Raw genomic sequence first — 19,497 nt, 5'->3', positions numbered from 1 at the left:
TATAGTGAATCAATTAGGATATATATATGTGTTGGCAGATGACTAAGAAAATATCAAAGGTCGAAGTTATGTTGCCTCGATTCACACATACTTTCCAATATGCAGGCACAAGAGAATTCATTACATTTTCTTCCACAGCACTTCTCCCTTTTCCAACAGCTCAGAGATCTCCGTTGTAGTAGGAGGTCTCACAGTTCCCAATTACTTTCTGCTTTTATGTCAAAGCACTTAGCTTAGGATGCTTACCTTGTCAAATTTAAAGAAGTTTTGTATTTCACACTGAAAGGGCTATAGACACTTAACTAAATTCTAACAAAGCCAAAGATAGAGAGGAATCTCTGGATAGCCTAGCAGGTAGCCGGACTTTATCACCATGAACTGCCTGACAGCATTTTTAGGTGACCAGAAGGATTGTAGACCTCAGCAGATGAAGGAATGACAAACTGCAACCTCACCTGACAGATGGAGGAGAGATTTGGGTGGACACAGTGGCACTGAAGTCCCAGGGGAGTTCAGGAAAGTCACTTTGTAAGACTGACCTTCAGGAATCCCAGGCCGCTGAGACCAATGGGAAAGACTGGACCAAGGAAGACGTCCTTAGTGAAGGAGGATCAAGTCAGGGAGCATTTAAACAAACTAAATATATGTAAGTCCACGTTACCTGATGCACCCAGAAGCACTGAGGGAGCTGGCCAATACCACTGCAAGGCCACTCTTGCTCATCTTTAAAAGGTCCTGGCCATCAGAGGAGGTTCCTGATGACTGCAAGGAACCAGATGTTACTCCAGTCTTCAAGAAGGGCAAGAAGGATCTGGGTACTGTAGGCCAGTCAGCCTGTCCTCAATTCCCAGTGAGTTGGAAGGCAGGTTTGCAGGAAAGGACCTGGTGCTTCTGGTGACAAAGGCCAGCAATATGCCCTTGTGGCCAAAAATGTCAACAGCTTCCTGGTCAGTGTTAGGAGGAATGTCACCAGTAGGTTTTAGGAGGTGATCCTTTCCCTTTACATAGCCCCAGTGAGACATATCTGGAGTTTTGGGCCCACATCTGTGCTCTCCAGTACAAGAGAAGCATGGGAAGACAAAAGAGGTCCAATGACAGGCCACAAAGATGCTGAAGGGAATGGATAATACATCATATGTCCAGAGCAGGAGTCCTCACACTGTTTAACCAGGGGCCGGCACGCGGATGCAGTGGCAGGCAGCCATCTGCGGCTGCTGGGTTTCCCACCCAACCCCCGGCGGGGGTGGGGGTGGGGGTTCTGTAAATACCGGGGGCCGGATTGAGGACCCTGGGGGGGGTATCCAGCCCACGGGCCGTAGTTTGAGGACCCCTGAGCTAGAGAGAGGGAGGGCTGTTCAGCCTTTAGAAGACAAGCCTCAGCAGGATCTTATTTCAATGTGTATAAATACCTAATCTGGGGAGTCTAGAAGACAGAGTCAGACCTTTCTTGGTGGTATCCAGTGGTAGGACAAGAGGAAAACGGGCACAAATCAATAAACTCAATATAAAAATGAGAAAAACTGTTTCATTGTAAAGGGTCATTGAATACTGGCATGGGTTGTCCAGTGAGGTTCTGGAGTCTCCACGTAAGGAGATTAGACATGGTCCTGGGCAATCTGCTCTAGGTGACCCTGCTTGAGCAGGATGTTTGGCAAGACAATCTCCAGAGGTCCCTTCCAAGCTCATCCCTTCAGTGATTCTGTGATCTTCAGAAGCCTCTGCTAGACCACTTCTTCTCAGAGGTGGAGACTGAGTTTACCAGGCAGCTCCAGCAGCAATTTTGCCCTACTAGCAGACATGCAACATAGCCTCAGAGTGGCAGCTGCACCACGATAGCTTGTTAGAGTTGTGCACCTCAGAAACTGTAGACTCCTCACACTGCTATAATACTTTGGTGGGTGGTGGACTGTGGCCTTCTTGTTCCAGTTAGATGGTTCTTAGTGATTTTATATTAACCCTTTAGAGTGGGAGGGAGAGGAATGCAGGTCTCCCATGCTGTCAGTGGCAATCATGACTGCCAACACACATTCTCTTCATTACTTCCTTTCTTCCTTTCTTCCTTTCTTCCTTCCTTTCTTTCTTTCTTCCTTTCCTTTCTTTCTTTCTTTCTTTCTTTCTTTCTTTCTTTCTTCCATTCTTTCTTTCTTTCTTTCTTTCTTTCTTTCTTTCTTCCATTCTTTCTTTCTTTCTTTCTTTCTTTCTTTCTTTCTTTCTTTCTTTCTTTCTTTCTTTCTTTCTTTCTTTCTTTCTTTCTTTCTTTCTTTCTTTCTTTCTTTCTTTCTTTCTTTCTTTCTTTCTTTCTTTCTTTCTTTCTTTCTTTCTTTCTTTCTTTCTTTCTTTCTTTCTTTCTTTCTTTCTTTCTTTCTTTCTTTCTTTCTTTCTTTCTTTCTTTCTTCCTTTCTTCCTTTCTTCCTTTCTTCCTTTCTTCCTTTCTTCCTTTCTTCCTTTCTTCCTTTCTTCCTTTCTTTCTTTCTTTCTTTTCCTCATTAATGTTTAATTATTCCATGTAAAGTCAAATACCTTCAGCAAGGGGGATTGAAAGCCAATGAAGGTATGCAATAGTTGCTACTGAGGGTGCCTTTTGGGAAGTGGAGGTAGAGGTTTTGAATCAACGCAAAGGGTGGAACTTCCCTTTACTTTCTCTGCTAAATTTTAGATACCTGTGTTTTTGATGAAGATGCTTCTCTAGTTATCTTTACACATAAAATGGCTATTTAGCATATCTTCAGACTGTGCTTTCCATAGCAAGTCCCTGGGCAAGACAGAGAGATGCTGAAAATTACAATCTTTACAAGATCAAGGCCTGAGACAAGTGTTCAGTTTCTCAGTATCATGAAAATTTAGTTGCTTCTAGACAACGACAAGAAGAATTTAAACATCAAAGTAACTTTCATGTAAAAGCAAAGGTGGATATTGTGTTCAGCATTTCCAGATGACATTGGAGTGTATATTGGAATTGGGTCCAATAGTATCAATACTTCTTTGTTGACTGATACATCTCATAATGCTGAATTGTGAGACACTGGGATTTTTATTATATCTAATATTTGTTATTCTAATATTTTAAGTGTTATTAAGATTAACAAAATATATCCTAAATTGATGGCAAGTATTATAAGCTGTGATTTTGTTCATAATACTGGGCATATTAAAAGACTAATAACTTCTGACATAAAAATATATATTTTTTTTAGTATTTATTTGTTAGTCTTCTGAGCAGAAGGAAAAAGAAACCAAGCCTTTCTAATTCTGAAGTTTAGTCACTCTAGAGCAACCATGCACAAACTCAAGGGTATTCCTGTCAAGACAAGAACCTGGAGTAAACCTTCACTTTGAAACTATTTTCTCCATTCCTCCCTGTGAAAAGATGCTCTTTTCACTGGGGATCTCCTCTAATACTTTATTTGTTCTTTATTTGGCAGGACACCTAAAATCTCATCCAAACCTTTTTGCAGGAATTATACACAAAAACACTATTCTTGTCTTCCCTTGCAAAATCAGTCATTACTCTGGGACTTTAACAAAGTAGAATCAATAACATAATAATGTTACCAGCTACTTCAACATTCTAAAACCATTGTGTAAAAACTTATGCCCTTATATAAAAATATTCCAATGTGTTTACATGGCCTTTTTGCATTTCAGAATTTCCTTGGGATAAGAAAGAGAAGCAGTCAAAGGGGAAGAATCTTACAGTAAAATCTTTGGAGGAATTTTAAGGTAGGATAGTTTACCTTACCTCACAGTAAAACATACTTTTTTCAGGAAACAAAATAAAACAAATCTAAAATGTGTCTATTATTTTTATAAGCATTTAAGGAAATATTGTGATCCCATTGATAAGAAATGAACTAAACATTTTCCTTCACCCTATCCAGGCACTCATCTGCAAGACTTTTGCCTTACCATCTTATACCTAAATTATTCGATTTTGTCTGCAAAAGAACCTTGTCTACCCTATCATTTCAGATTGTTAAAAGATTTGGAATATATAGTTAAAGGACAAAGATTCAGATGTTTTTGTTGATGTCAGTGGCAGGCTTTCAGTAACATTATGACAAAATGCTAGGTGTCAGAGTTGAGGTTCCCCTGTTTTTACTTTGCCATTTAATGTATTATTTTCTTTTAGCACCTACTGTTATTCTAGAGAGAATGGCCTTGAACTGTGGAAAAGAATTAGCTGATGGTGAAGTCAAAGGAGAAAAGTTTAAAAGTAGGAAAATAAGGAAGAGAAAGGTTGATAGTGAGGACAAAGAAAGGTCAAAAGTAATTGTATTTTAAATTATTTAGAAACACTCTTTCTGCATCTATCTTCAAAAGTGCATAAACAGATGTCCTGGGCAATCAAACCCAAAGAAGAATATATTTTGCATTTGCAGGAGCTGAATTAATTTTTTTTTTTATATAATCTAGTATATACTCCCTCTACTTTGGACTTCAATCTGAGATAGAGTTTGATCAAATCACAGGGGTTGCATTCTACTATCTGATATATACATACGCCTTTATTTCCTGCCTAACTGCAGAGAAATTTTGTGCGTTCTTCAGGTGGAAGACCAACAGGATCCTGGGTTGCATTAGGAAGACCATTGCCAGAAAATCAGAGGTGACCCCTCCTCTCGCCTCAGCACTGGTACAGCCATGCCTGGCTTGCTGGGTCCAGGTCTGGGCTCCCCAGTACAAGACAGAAATGGACTTAGAGGAGGGAGCCCAGGGCAGGGACACATAAATAATGAAGGGACTGGAGCATCTGTTGTATGGGGAGAGACAGAGAGTGGTGTCTGCTCAGCCTGGGGAAGAGAAGGCTGTGAGGGGATCTTATCCACATATATAAATACCTGCTGGGAAGAAATGTAGGTTATGAAGCCCAGTTCTTCTCAGCAGTGCCTGCTGACTGGACAAAATGCAATGGCTACAAATTAAAGTGTTGCCTTCACAGGCGTGCAGTGACCTGGTTCAGGAACGGCACGGCGGCCGACCCCAGGCTGCGCGGTCCATCAGCTCACAGACACCAATGTGGTGGATGGCAAATGGCGTTTATTGCTGAACGACGTGACACTATATAGCCTAGGTTTACAATGTCACTTCCATCTGCTTACATCATAAGCTAAAAGCTATTGGCTACCTGGAGGGGGGCCCTGTGTTTCCGTACAGCGCGACAACTTCCGGCCGCCAGGCCCTACCTAGCAACATTAAAGTACAGGAAATTTCATGAGAACACAATGAAACACTCTTACTGTGAGGCAGGCACTGGTTTTAATTGGGGTCTTTTCAGAGCTGGGGAATAGAGGGGCTTCAGGGAGAACAGCAAGCCTGTAAACTAGTGAAGCAAACCTGTAAACTAGTGAAGGTCTATAAAAAAATCACTGTTATATTAGAGCCTCATGACATCGTCAATGTTTCCAGTATAAAATGAAATGTGAAAATGTTTGACCTGCATAGATTTTCCCTTTTCTGCTAATATAGACATTTACAGATTAATGTTCCCATTTTTTCCCAATATGGAGTATTTAAAAGTTCATATTTATCCTTAAAAATTTCTATGCAATCTTTTGCATGATTTATCATTCCAGATGAAACAGCCTTTACCAGTTAGTTGAATTGTAAATCAATATTAGACTTTAACCCAAGGATAGAACTTAATTTCTGGGTTTATTTTTAACACAAAATCACATTGTACAGTCACCAGTCTATTCTTTTGCAGAAGCTGAGCAACCCAGATAAGAAATATTGCAGCAGCTATTCTTTATCTGATGCAAAAGAAAATTATATGGATCTAAATTTCAACAATGAAAAGGTAAGAATCATCCATCACTTCCAGTGATTTTTCTGTATTCGGAACACAGAGTTGTTGTACTTAACAGTTCTCACAGGACATGTGCCTTTGGCTTTGTCACAGCCTGCCTATTTGAAGAAATTTCCATCACTTGGAGAAACTGTAGTTCAGACCACTAGTTTTGATCTGCTAAGACATCCAAGGTGCAAGTTCCTAGTGATTAACAGATCTATGCGTAATTAAAAAATCTTAGTGACAACATTTTAATGTTTATACTAAGTTGCACAAGGTAAATGGAAGTAATGCTACAGTTATGATCAGAAACCACGTGGCAGCAAAGCAAAAACAAGCAGCAAGATTTGCCTAGAATATTAATATAGGCATAGTAATAAACTACCGTTTTCCAAAACGGATCAGTTGGATGCATGGCAAAGCATACTTAGTAAATTCTGTCCACTTTCTGGCTAGTAAGCATAGTTAATTGAGCACAGCAGATTGTCAGCTGGGTTGAAGTGGTATGCTGACAAGATCTGAATGCTTTTGGTCAGAATACCTCCTCTCGTTATAAGTTTTAACAAAGCATCATCGAAATTATCTATTTTTGGTGTCCAGGGTTAATTGGTGTTAAATTAAATCTTTTCATACCATGCCCTGCTTATTCTTTATAAGGGCTTTTACACAGTGTTCTAGCTGGACAGGTTATACATTTCCCAACACTACGCTTTATTGTACCTGTGCAGAATTTAAAAAGAATCAAGCATTTGGAAACAATCCTGGGTCGTGCCCCCTTAAAAGAAATTTAACTAAAGCCTGTTGAACTCAGTTTGGACCTTAACTTCCCTCCTGCCTTGCTGTCCTTTCTTGTAGATGACAAACAGCTGTCCTTCTATGGGTCAGCACTGTGCTGGGTACCACAGAGCTTCCCTCACCATTACCCTTTTGTATTAAGTTGAGGACAGTGACTATTGTACTTCTCATGTATGAGAAGCTGGCTTTCCCATTCTTGCAGTAATTAGAAAACACTTTCATCATGTCAATGAGACTCTACAATAACTGAGGTTTCTTTATCAACTCATTTGCTGCAAAGAGCTCATTCAAGTCTCTCCATGGCACTTAGGCCTAGGTATCTGGGTTTAGAAAAGGTTTAAGTGGAGGACACTAGCAGAGCCCTCAACGTTGTAACAGCATGTAAAGTAAGTTGGGGGTTTTATACATAAGCAATTCCCCTTTATTTCAGTCAATCAATAAGAAACACGGAGGTAAAAAGGCATGCTTTCAAGGTAAGTGCCAGATTCACTTCTGTGTGTGTAATGGCAACAAGACAAAAGATAGGGCTTTCAGGCTGGCAGAGCTCTCGTAGGCTGTTGAAAGCCTACTCTGTCATTTTGCAAGAAAATTTGCAGCAAAATGCAGGGAAATATATACTAAATTCTTAACTAACATACCTTTCTCATGGGAACCTTGTCTGTAGCTGTTGCAGCAGTATAATTAGAGTTAGAGGCCAAAACGAAATGTCTAAGACTTAAGACTACTATATTATGGGAAGTGGGGGGAAAAAGAAATTATCAGGACTACAGTGTTCTGAGAAGAGTTAAAGAATGGACTATACAAGAACTTCTGTAAAAAGTTTGGGAGGAGTTAGACGTTCTGTAAAGACACGGAAGTTCTCATCTTTGAAAGGTAATAGCATATATTACTCCCTGTTTTCCTGAACTGAAAATTATTAGCATTCATTACCTGTGTAATTTGAAAGCATTCTGGGAACATGTGTTGTAACTGCAGTCAGTTAGTTGATGAGATGTATTAAGTGGATTTCCTATGGCATTTTCTAGATTGCAATTAGTCTGCATAGATTCACAAAAGGGAGCTGGAGAGGAAGTACTCTCTGTTCCTGTCTATATTACTAAGTGTTCTAACTTGTATAAGACTTTTCAGGCACTTGGATGCTGCAGCACATACACAGGGAGCCTGTCTACGATGCAGACACCTGCACAATAATCACAAAGTTCAAACTTACTGTTGTATATTTTACACTTGGTTACTTAATGTGTGCACAGTCAGTCAAACGTGTATGGGACGCTCTGTGTACCAGGCTGACCTGCACATGCATTTGTGCTGTTTCATCTGGAGTTTTTGCCTAGATAAAAATTTTCGCATGGAAAAGATGTCAGGTATGACCAGGTATTTGTTAGTTCACTTATATCTGAGCTGTGGTCACAACACTCTTACCATGGCATGAGAAGGGCTCAGGCCAAAATGACAGCACTTCCATCTTGAGATCATAAGATCAGCTGAAGCCTTTCCCCAAGGTCCACCCCTACCCCCCCACCCCCCCCTCAAAAATAGGCGGAGCTTTCCAGACACTTCCAACACTTCCATCCCTGCACCCTGGGATAAAAGAACCCTGTAATAGAACAATACTTTGTATTTTAAAGGACAGTGGAGGCTGAAGACACAATTGCCTTGGGGCTGTTGAAGAGCATGCAATTGCAGACAGTGTTTATTGGCATCATTATTAGGCATTGCCTGCTCTACATAGTTCAAGAAAGGCTGGGTGGTAGATACAAATGAAAAACATCCCTTGCAAAGTGATTTCATCTAAGCAGTCTCCACAGTTTTCAAATATGCTCCACTTTGGATTTAATATACTAAATAAAGATTCTGTTTTTATTGCATACATTGATATTCAGTCATCAATGAAGGAGTTTTCATGTTATGTGTTTCCCTCCCTTTTGATTTATCTTTGTAATAAGGCTGCATATTTGTCCATACCTCTTACACCCTAGTTATTTTTAAAATTATCTTTATTGTCCCTTTAAAATGAATTTGGACTTTGCATATGTTGCCTAAACTTCCAAATTACTGAGCTCTGATTTAGTTAATAATGTGCACAAAGTTTAGCTCAAGCTTGCCCACCCTCTCCAGTCGTTAAATGATATCCTCTGAAGCACCTACCATCTCAAGTCGTCAATACTGACAGATAATGATAAGAACACCGTTATGTAAATAATGCAAAAAGAAGTCTCCCAGTGGAAAAGTTTGAGCTGCAAGAGACAAGCTGATAAGGGGTTGCAGTCCTCAGAAAATTAGTTAAAGGTAGGACAAAGGTAATTGTGGTAATGGGAGATCACAACCTCCAGCTCAAGTAGCCCCCCAAAAGAGGTGTGCTTTGGGGGTAAAAAGCTTCAGCAGCACTACCTGAATGTGCACACTGATGTACATTAGAAGCGAGAAACTAGTAGCCAGCCGTGAGCATGAGTGACAATGCACACGCCATGTACTGTGGATATGCCGCTGCTCTATGGTATATAATGCGTGCCCTCGAGCAGCTTGGTGCGCACGCTGGGAGGAAAGATCCCCGGTGCACCCAGCGCTGCGATACACGTGTGTCGGCTTTCTAAACTGCCATTCGGTTTGGAAAGCTTCCTGGTTACAGTTTTCAGTGGCATAAGCAATGAAGCATTTCTGTGAGTGATCTGAATGTAACATTGGCAGATGTGTGTCAGACATTGTATACTTACATTTTATTATAAAAGAGAAGCCGTGCAATGAAAAACATCGTGTGTCTGGCCAGATTATGAGGTACAGAAAGTGAGTGCAATTTACCACAGTACAGTAGATGTATCTTTAAAATATTTCCCTGTCCTTGTTTCAGCTGGGATAGAATTAATTTTCTTCCTAGTAGCTGCTGTTGTGTTGTGTTTTGGATTTAGTATGAGAACACTGTTGATAATGCTGTCCTGTAGGAGGGTTTGTTACCTGGTGTGCAGTGCTGGTTCATGCACCAAGTTTCAGTATTCCTATTCTTTTAATCCGGTTTGTGCAAAGTAAGGAGCAAGGTGGTAACCCACACATGCCTAGCTCCCTGATTGCCAAAACTTTACGCTATCTATACTTTTCAGCAAGCAAAGACGTCAGCCTTCGTTGGTTACAAGTGACACAACTTTCCATTCCTTGGTGCTTGGTTTCCTATTTGTCAGGCGCCTCCTGCTCACTGTGTGAATGCAGTCCGCGTGCTCAGCCTCCACTTTTGGAGTCCGGGATGTGTGTGTGTTTCTTGAGTCAGTGGTCAATAGGTCAATGGGTCAGCGGTCATGATCTCCCCTGGCCGGAATTACCTTTCCCATAGTTTTCCTGAGTTTATTTCTTGTGATGAGCAGCTTTCTGTCAGCTCATCTGTCTCGTGGGGGTGCTTCCTTTGGGAAATTCCTTTTCTAAACTTGGAGAAGCGCTTAGCGGGACATACAAAAAAGCTTGTAACATCAAATAATCATTAACGAGTCATCTGTTCTAATTGTCTTAAAGTCAAACTACTAAGAATACATTCACTTTTATTAATCATTTGATATAAGTATTTCAGGGATGTTTTAGTTACTGCTGAGCAGTGCTTATGCAGAGCCAAGGGCTTTTTTGCTCCACACCCCACCCCACCGCACCAGCGAGTGGGCTGGGGCAGTGCAATAAGCTGGGAGGGGACATGGCTGGGAGACCTGACCCCAGCTGACCAAAGGGATATTCCATACCATATGATGTCATGCTCAGTGTATAAAGCTAGGGGAAGAAGAAGGAGGAGGACCTGTTTGGAGTGATGGTGTTTGTGCCCCCAAGCAACTGTTAGGCATGATGGAGCCCTGCTGTCCTGGGGATGGCCGAACACCTGCCTGCCCATGGGAAGTGGTGAACGAATTCCTTGTTTTACTTTCCTTGCATGCTTTTGCTTTACCTATTAAACTGTCTTTATCTCAATCCGAGTTTTGTCACTTTTTCTCTTCTGATTCTCTCCCCCATCCCACTTGCAGGGGGGAATGAGTGAGCAGCTGTTTGGGGCTTAGTTGCCATCTGCAGTTAAACCATGACATCCATTCCTTCCCAAGTGTGTGAGAGAGATGTCTTGTTGTTTTGGATCTTTTAATTTATGTGATTTTTTTTGCCTATGGATGAGGCTAGGCTTTATTACCTATACCCTGTTTCAGGAAGGCTTAAATGCTGAGCTATAGTCAAAACTTTACCTAATGAGATTCTCCTCAGATACAGCTTGCATAGGGTCTGTGAATGTATTAGTAATTTTCTGGAATATTTTTCTCTTTTATAAAGCATTAAAACTGAAAATTGTGTTACTGTTGCACAGGACCCACTCCTGGCTACTTTGTGTTACACATTATTTACACCTCCTCTCTCTTCTCTGGCGGCCTGCCCAGAGAGCATCACCACATATCACTACTTAGACTGAAAGCTAGAGTGTGAGAAATTGAACTGGGAGACTGTGACAGCCACAGAGAGTGTCTAATCTAAATAGACAAAACTTAGAAGGGCTAGAGAGGCAAAAGAACATGAAGAAATTAAATGCGCTGCAAGATCATGAAGGACATTAGTCAGTGCAACCCACAGATGCTGACTTCAATACTTTACTTACAATACTGGTCTGTTTTGACACGTATGACTTTTGCCAAGACTAAATCCTCAGTGTATCATTTCCCAAATCCAAAACTCAGCCACTTAAGTATTTCTGAATGTGCTGCTTGAGTTCACACTTTTCTCTTGTCCCACTTGTTCTTTTCTAGATATATGTTAAGCTCCAACATGTGCATAAAAAAGAGTGGAAGTTAAGATGTTGTTGCCATTGGTTTTCATGAATGTCCCTATTTTGGGAAAAAGCTATGTTTGATATGTCCAGAAAGATAATCTGAATAATCATATTGGGTGAATGTATAAACTATAAACTGTGTTTGAATGTGGTATCCCAGAATTGCAATGGTTACTCAATCCTTTTGCTAGTGTGGTGATATGTTCAGTTGAAATGACATCTGACATGCAGAATGACTACTATCTTGAGGAAGATGTGCTAGATTTTGATTACACTGTTTCTAAATGATATTTTTGTGAACGACTGTTTTAGACATGGTGCACAACTAACGAACTGTAGCCTTTGCCTGACCAAACTTTCTCAAGTCTGTTCAGTTTAGAATGAAAGATTTTTTTTTTCTTAATAAAGTACTATACTGTCAGTGTACCCTATGATTTTCATTTCAGATATGCTTCTAGTTTAAGAAATCAGAATAATCTTAACAAAAATAATATGTCTCATCTCAAAAAGAAGTCTGTTTATTAAAAAAAAAAGTAAAGACAAAGAATTCTTGCTACAGCTATCATTCCTCTCAGTAGTTTCAGCTAGAAGGTGGTTTGAAAGATAAGCCAAAATTTTTACAGGAATTGAAAAAAAATCCTAGAAGATTTTGCTTTATTTTTAGGTCAGCTGTAGTCAGCAGATTCTCAAAGGAATGCAATGAAATTAACTCAGAATAGAAAGGCAGAACAAAGTGAGTTATATCAATGGAATAAAACAAAATGGTAGAAGGAGAGGGATTAAGAGACATTAGATGAGCAAAGCTCATCAAGTGCTAAGCAGAAATAAGGGTAAGTAACAGCAATTGTTGCCCTTGTGGAAAACAAAACAGAATTTAGCAGTGAGAAATAAATTTCTCTCTGGTATTTCTTGATAATTAAGTTCTGGTAAAGGAGAAGGTTGTGGTGAAGGTACTGGATTAGAAAAACACCAAAATATGTTATGAAAATAATGTATATACTGTTGTTATCTGTGTTTATGGTAGACCTTTGCTGTCTGTCTTCCTTCTTTCATGTTTAGTGTCCCAACATTACAGAATAAAAAAGTGAGCAGAGATGCTATGAGTGAAAAAAGAGGCAAGAAAAGGACAGAGGAATTGTTTTAGGAAGTGATAGAGAGATTTTTATTTTTTTTTTTTCAGAGCACAGCATATTTGACCTTGCTAGTGAGCCTTTTCTTCCTTTTGCTGGTCTCTGAGTGGAGAGTTGACTGTTGTCCCAGTGCAAGATATTGCCAATATACAGACAACAGTAGGAGGTAAAAGCATCTCAGCTTGTTTGAGAAAAGTGTTAAAGGGAAAATATCGGTACTTTGCATAAATATCTTAGGGAACACTATCTCCTTCTTAGAACCATTATTGTGGAAGCAGAGATTCTTTTCCTGTCTTTCTCATCGAACAGGCGGATGCACATGGAAATGTGTGGACATTCCAAAGCTCAGTTCATACATCATCCAAGAAAAAAATAACTTGGAGTTAATAAAATGGATGAACCAAATTTGGTTTTCTCACTCATTTTTCTGTTAAACTGTTGCACTAAGTTATATTTTTTAGAAACCCTTAAGAATTTATTTTCTTCCTGACTCATCAGTCACAAATATAGCAAAACAGTCCTGTTACAGTTTGGGGGTTTTGGAATTTTTTTTAGGGTGAAGAGAAATACTGGATGTTCTTGAATGAAGAGTAATAACAATTCCTTCTAGGCCACTAAAACCTTTTGCCCTGCCATATATCTACCTCTACAAGACAGCAGTTTGAACAAGCTGTCTGGTAAAGCCAACTTAAAAGGAGACATACACCAATTACAAAAGAAATACCTTCACTTTTGTGCGTGAAATGATCTCATAAATAACATTCATTGCAGATTGATGTTCCACAAAGTTTCCAATCCCACAAAGTGCCTCTAAAATGTTATGTTCGATCATATGTGCTATGTTACAGTTGCAGTAGATTATAACTGAACTTCTAATACTTGTGAAAATGAACTAGTAGTTCGTATCTTAACATCTTTTCCCAATCTCCAGCTTGCTAGTAGCAGGATAGGCTACTTGTGTAGAAAACTACTAGATTTTTTGCATTCTTCTCTTCCATCATACTTTTCTAGCTAAAGAAAGCACATTTGAAAAATAGAATGTGATTCTCTTTTGATATATTGTGGTATAAATCAGTAATCAACCTGATGTCAATAGAGTTGCTCTTAGCAGAACTGACATCACTGCTACTGAAATTTGTCACAAATGTCCCTTAGATGTGCAAGTGATGTTCTAGTACCTGTTGCATGCCAGTCTGAGACCAGAGTGTGGTTCTGTTTGTATTCTCGGGAACAGAATTAAGACTCAAAATGGAGCCAAGAGCCAAGGAACTTTATTTGTCCAACAATAAATCTGCAAATGCAAAGGAAGAGAGAGCGAGAGATAAAGAGAGAGAAAGGAAGGAAAGAAAGAAGGAAAGAAAGGAAAGAGTTCAGAACAATAGCTACCACCTTGGAGCTGCAACATCCCGACAGTCTGATTCATTTTCAAGTCAGGTGGGGGAATGTTCCGTCTGGTGTTAGTTGGTTCCGTTTTTTATAGAGTTGTTACAAGCTGTTCTGCTCAGCCACACCCCCCACCCGACAATGGTGTACGTGCCCAACATTCCTCAGGGGCCTTCAGGCACCTTGATGCCCCTGACCCCAAGTCTGGGCACATGCACAGGGGTTTGGTTAAGTTTTGCAGGATCAGCCTCCCCTGTTGCTCCATGGCGTCAGTTGGTTTCCTCCTTTAACACGGTATAGATAAATCTCTGCGGTGGCAGTGGTGTTATCTTCCTGCCGTAACAAGGTATTCACTGTGTGGTGGCATGAGTTTCCTGCCATAGCAATGTTGAGACAACACACCTGCTGTGGCCATGGTGGGCCTCACCGGCGCAATCTCGCACAGTACCTCAGTTATTAGCCACTACTCTTGCACCCTGTTTGATTTGATAATTCTAAAGTACATTGTAATTAACAAATATATGTAGATGGTGGCTATGAAGTGATGGGAGGACACCTAGAAGTTATTTTCAGCTTGGAAAGATACCATGAAGCCCTTTAAGATTTTAATCTTTTGCAACTTTCTTAATTTTAGATGTTGTGTATGCATAATGTCGCCCTTAAGTTATAGCTACAGTCCAATTTAAATGTCCAAACCAATTTAGGTGCCAATTCTCTGGCTTGTAATGCCCAGCAAGCAAAAAATAAAACTTGCTTTTCCTCTCTCACACTGACCTCTGCTTCTAAGGTATCTTGGCTGGGTGAGGACAGTGCTAGCTGATACATATTGAAGCAGCAATTTTTTGCTGCTAACTGTGCTGTGACAGACTCGTAATAAAATTATCAGGATAATATTATACTAATAGCAATATAATTTTATATAAAATCATTATATATAATTTTATATAAAATTATTATATCTGCATAGAAGATGTATTGCATATTTATTATATATTGCATTTCCTATTTTATAATTAAGATTGTGTACAAAATATAATAAAAAAGGACAGCAGGATCAGATTCTCATTCTTTGTTGATCCTCCTATTCTTCACCTAGGTGTGTACAGATTCTGACTCTTGTTTTCAGTTGTTTTGACATGTAATTACTTAGGACATAATTTAGATTGTGCTTTGGCACACAGAACTTAGGTATTCAGTACAAGTTTCCAATTGTCATTGCATTGTCTTAAAACTGCAATTCCCTCTTTTTCCCATCTCCAGCATATTAAAAAAATTGAACTTGCACAGTCATAATGCCAGAAGTTAGCAAATGGCAGAGTTAAAGCAGAGTACAAACTCACTTCTATTGTTCACTTGTCTTAAAAGAGACAATAATATTGTTGCAATACTGTTCTGCAGAATTTCTAGTGCATTCAGAACACAGTACAGATGATGCTCACATAAAAACTAGGTATTTAATATTTCACTTTATTGTTCAGCAAGTATCAGAAAGAAGAATAATTAATTTCTTTGAGGCTTTTGTATATTGATTATAACTATAATATCTGGTTAAAAAACATTAATTACATGAATCAAAATCTCAGGAATCTGAAAGGGTGTTTATTCCCATTTTAGAATCATGTACTTTGCAAATTTCTCATCACCACACATAAAGGTCAGAAAGTGCACAGTCATTACCAGCGGCCAATTTTAAATAATTTTGTTATGATTTTGTTTTTGTTGTTTTTATTTTTTTAATGATTTTTTATGACATAATTTTTTATGTTTGGTTTTGTTATTGGTGTTGTTGTTGTGTTTTTTTTTAAAGCAGTTTCTACCATTTTTAGTTGCATTGTAACCTGCTCAGCCATTCTTAAAATCAGAACAAGCAATTCAGACACCAAAAGAAAGAAAGATCATACCTGAGAACTTCTTTGGAGGATATTTGTTCAACAATACATAGGAAATTGAAAGAGGCAGCTCCAGTTCTCCAGGGACAGTACTCTCTGTCTTAATAGTTTCCTAGTTAGCTAGTTCATTAAATGTCTTTTAGGTCTCTGGGAAGATGAAACCAATGAAAACTAGCTTGCACGTAATCTTCACTCCATAGCAAGATTCCTTCTAAAAACACTAACAATGAAAAATATTGTCAATGTGAAGCCACAATGAGGTCAAGTAACTTTTGAAGATAAATTCTTTGATCTTGAACTTTTGATTTGCAACAGTTCATTTAATGTTAAAGAAGGAAACAAAAATTCTATGGCACACTGTCATATTGTCACACTGGCATCAGCGTTATTAGGTAGAAGAATGAGAACAGATTTCGGGACTTGAGTTAACAAAATTAACTGATTTCCACGGTACTTCATCATTTGAATGTGGAGCAGCTGTAAAGACAGTTTCAGTGTATTTTGCCAGTGCTTCCACAAATGTATCCTGATAGCAGAGGAACAGTACAGTTAGGGGTCCTGCTTACCCTTCAGACTCTGGAGGATGGCGTGCTTCAGTGAGCTTTCTTATGTCAACTGTCATTCAGCTCTTGAACTCTTCCCATCTGTCCCTGTCTTGTCCTTGTTGCAGACGCACGGACAAAAAGGTTTGGTCATGCCCATCTGCTCAATGCGTGAAGGCCTTCACAGTCCGTCCGTTCGCTGTCCTTCCCCCCCCCCCCCCCCCTTCCCCTGCTTAGGAGAAAAAGTCAGTAAATAGATAAGCAAACTCCAACAAATCTTCCCATAGAATGTGCAAAATGATGCCTTCTTGTCCCAGCTTTGCCAGCCCCAGAAAGAGCCAACACAGAAACAAGTCCAGAAAATGCAAACTGTGCAGAGTTATGAACAACAGGATGATGATGATGATGATGATTTTACAATGCGAACTCTTGGGAAAATGAAGAACAGATAATGCTACATGCCCACCTGTGAGCTTATATGGAGTAAGAGAATTAAACTGCTTACAAACAATCCAAAACAGCAAGTGGAATATTGGAATATCCTTTGGAAACTTTTACAGTGAACCACTTTGTCTTTTAGTTTGGAATATAGTTACTTTGCACAAACTGCAAACAGCTATGTAAAAACAAGCTAGTCAGAGGTTGCACTTCATCCTGTTTTGAAAGAGGAAAGGGGGAAGACAAAATATTTTATTCCAGAATGACAACTCCCCCCTTAGTTTGATTAAATAAACTTTTGTGTATTTGTTCTGTCTGGAAAAAAAATCATTGTAAGTTGATCTGAAAGTTTTGTCTGTATTTCTGTTTGGTTATCCAGCTGAAACAACTTCAAGTATTTTGCTGCCTTTCCAAAGACGTTGTTTGGTTTAAATTTTGTCCCAGTCTTAGTTCTTCTAACTGTGAAATGAGGTTAATTAAAATGTCAGCAAGTTATGAAATAACTAAATGATGCAACCCTCTTTTTACTTTAAGGTATGTGGAATAAAATGTGCAACAGAGCACAAAATGAAAAATTGTCACAGCAGCATTCTATCAGATGCTCTGTTGCATTAGAATTGCATGTGGTGTTGTTAGAAAGCAACCCTAGACTACTGAATCTCAAGCCTTGTTATTTTTTTCATTATGTTACATATGCTGAATGCAAATATATTAGATTTAATTTGCTGTAGTTGCTTTTCTGTGTTTTCAGCCTTTTCTCTCATAATTCTGGCAATTTAAACTGTATTAAATAACATTATAGCATCACTATTCTCTTCAGAATTGTTTCTACTTTGGTGCACTCAGGTTCTAATCCCTTTTTGAAAGACCTGTAATTATTCTACACTCAACCACATAGTACTACAGCTATGTACTTGTTTGTGCTTGTTTCCAAATGATCCAAGTAATTGTACCGATTGATTCCTTTCCCAGTTGGACATTATAATCAGATTTAACATCCCAATGTCTGTTCTGTCTCTGTTGTTTTAACATGCACGTTAAAGATCAGATCTTTACAGCAAACAATATAGGTTCTAGAGACAAATCAGGCCTAAATAGTAATCCAGTAAATGATACAAAAACCTATTAAACTTTTTTTGTAATATTACAGAATGCAGCAAAGTACACTGAACTCAATTATTTTGCACCATAAAATACCAAGTTATTGTATTACATAACAAATATCAGTTGATTTTTCTGTCTGTAGATTATACACAGCAAGAAACACAAAGCTATGGAGGGAGAAGTTGTAGGTATTGATTCATCTTGTTTTAAAATTTTTCATCCTTTCTGGTTGACAGTTTCGATCAATCTTCATTTTAGGTAGAAGTAATATTGGAGAATACCAGGGGAGGGTTCCAAGAGAAAGGAAACAACTGTATAAAATACATATACTATAGAGCTTTTGCAGGAGCATTTTGGAAGAATATTTAGTTCAGAAGGTTCTGCTCTACACAAATTTCAGTGGATGGTATATGAAACAATTGATCTTATTTTCTATGTGATTTGTAGTATTTCATGCGAATTACTTTCAGAGTGGTATCAGAGAGACTATGGGTGACCATGTGAGCAGTGTATGTTGTTCATGGTGGGTAATCACAGTCCTGAGACCTTGAAACACATTTGTGTTTCTCTGCAGAATAAAGGATGGGCAAAAAAGGTGGTGTACACAGGAATTAAGTTCAATAAGTTATAGTCTCTACTGTTCTGGACCCTGTAATTGTTCTAAATATGGATTGCTAAATCATGCTGATAGTGGCCTTTACACCATTTCAAACTCATTTTGCATTGTTCTAACTTTGTATTGACTGCACAACCTCTCAAGGCAGTCTTATCCACTGCTTCAGTGTCTTCATTGTGAAAAATTTTGCCATGGAGAACCAAAATTTGTATTTCTTGATGCACTAAAACAAGTGATTAAAAAAGGTGGAAACTTCCATTTTGGTACATACAGGTTAAGCTTCCTTGTCTTCTCCGTGATATTTCTGGATGGTCCTGGCTAGGGAAGCTAGCCTAGAGGAATTCAAATCAAATCAAATAACCTTCTAATGCCTATACCTTAAAATTGCAAAGAACAGGATCATTAATCATAGATGTACAAAAATGAATATGAAAATCCTGGAACTTTCCTTCTGCTTAGCCTATACTTCTTTGTTTCATTTCCAGTGATCTGAAATAAGATTGAAATTTATGAGAATAATGCTTTGGAAGCAACACAGATCATGGGAGACATTTGGTTTTAATGTCAAATCTGTGAAGAGAGCTAGTTAGCATCATTGGTACTGATGAGCAGCCGGTGCTCTCAAAGCTAGCATCTACTTTCCAATACTGATCTGCACCCAAAAGCAGCCCAAGGAGCCAGTGGTAACCTTACTGGACCATGACCGTATATTTGTAGCAGATTAGATAAGTAGTTTGCTGTATCTGGGGTTATTACTCTATTGTGGTTAAATGCTCAATAGTTTTGGTTTCTTCCAAACATACTGTTTGAAGTGTATCCTAAGAGAATAAATTAACAGTAACTATACTTAAACATCAGTATCTTTTTCATATATGTTCTTCTGTTACATTCAATGATTTCATTCTTCACAAGCAGATTTGGAAATAAGTCATGATGCATGTAAAACAAAGAGTTGCTGTGACTCTTAAGCATTAGAGGAGAGAATAGGAAGCAATCCCGTTGCTTCCAGCAACTGGACACTGCTAGCTTTACAGC

General features: G+C 38.8%; 1 long non-coding RNA gene across 1 annotated transcript in view; it reads left to right on the top strand.

The window, feature by feature from the left end:
• The first annotated feature begins 5,707 nt into the window (after positions 1-5,707).
• The window catches only part of LOC121081705, a 34,708-nt gene continuing 20,918 nt past the window's right edge, over positions 5,708-19,497 (top strand). The window contains exon 1 of the long non-coding RNA XR_005825766.1: positions 5,708-5,797. This is a non-coding gene — a long non-coding RNA (uncharacterized LOC121081705). The remainder of the gene's footprint in view (positions 5,798-19,497) is intronic.

Source organism: Falco naumanni, chromosome Z (assembly GCF_017639655.2).
Source record: "Falco naumanni isolate bFalNau1 chromosome Z, bFalNau1.pat, whole genome shotgun sequence".
NCBI classification, from domain to species: domain Eukaryota; kingdom Metazoa; phylum Chordata; class Aves; order Falconiformes; family Falconidae; genus Falco; species Falco naumanni.
Note: the sequence above shows the minus strand (reverse complement) of the source record. Positions and strands in the feature narration are given on the sequence as shown.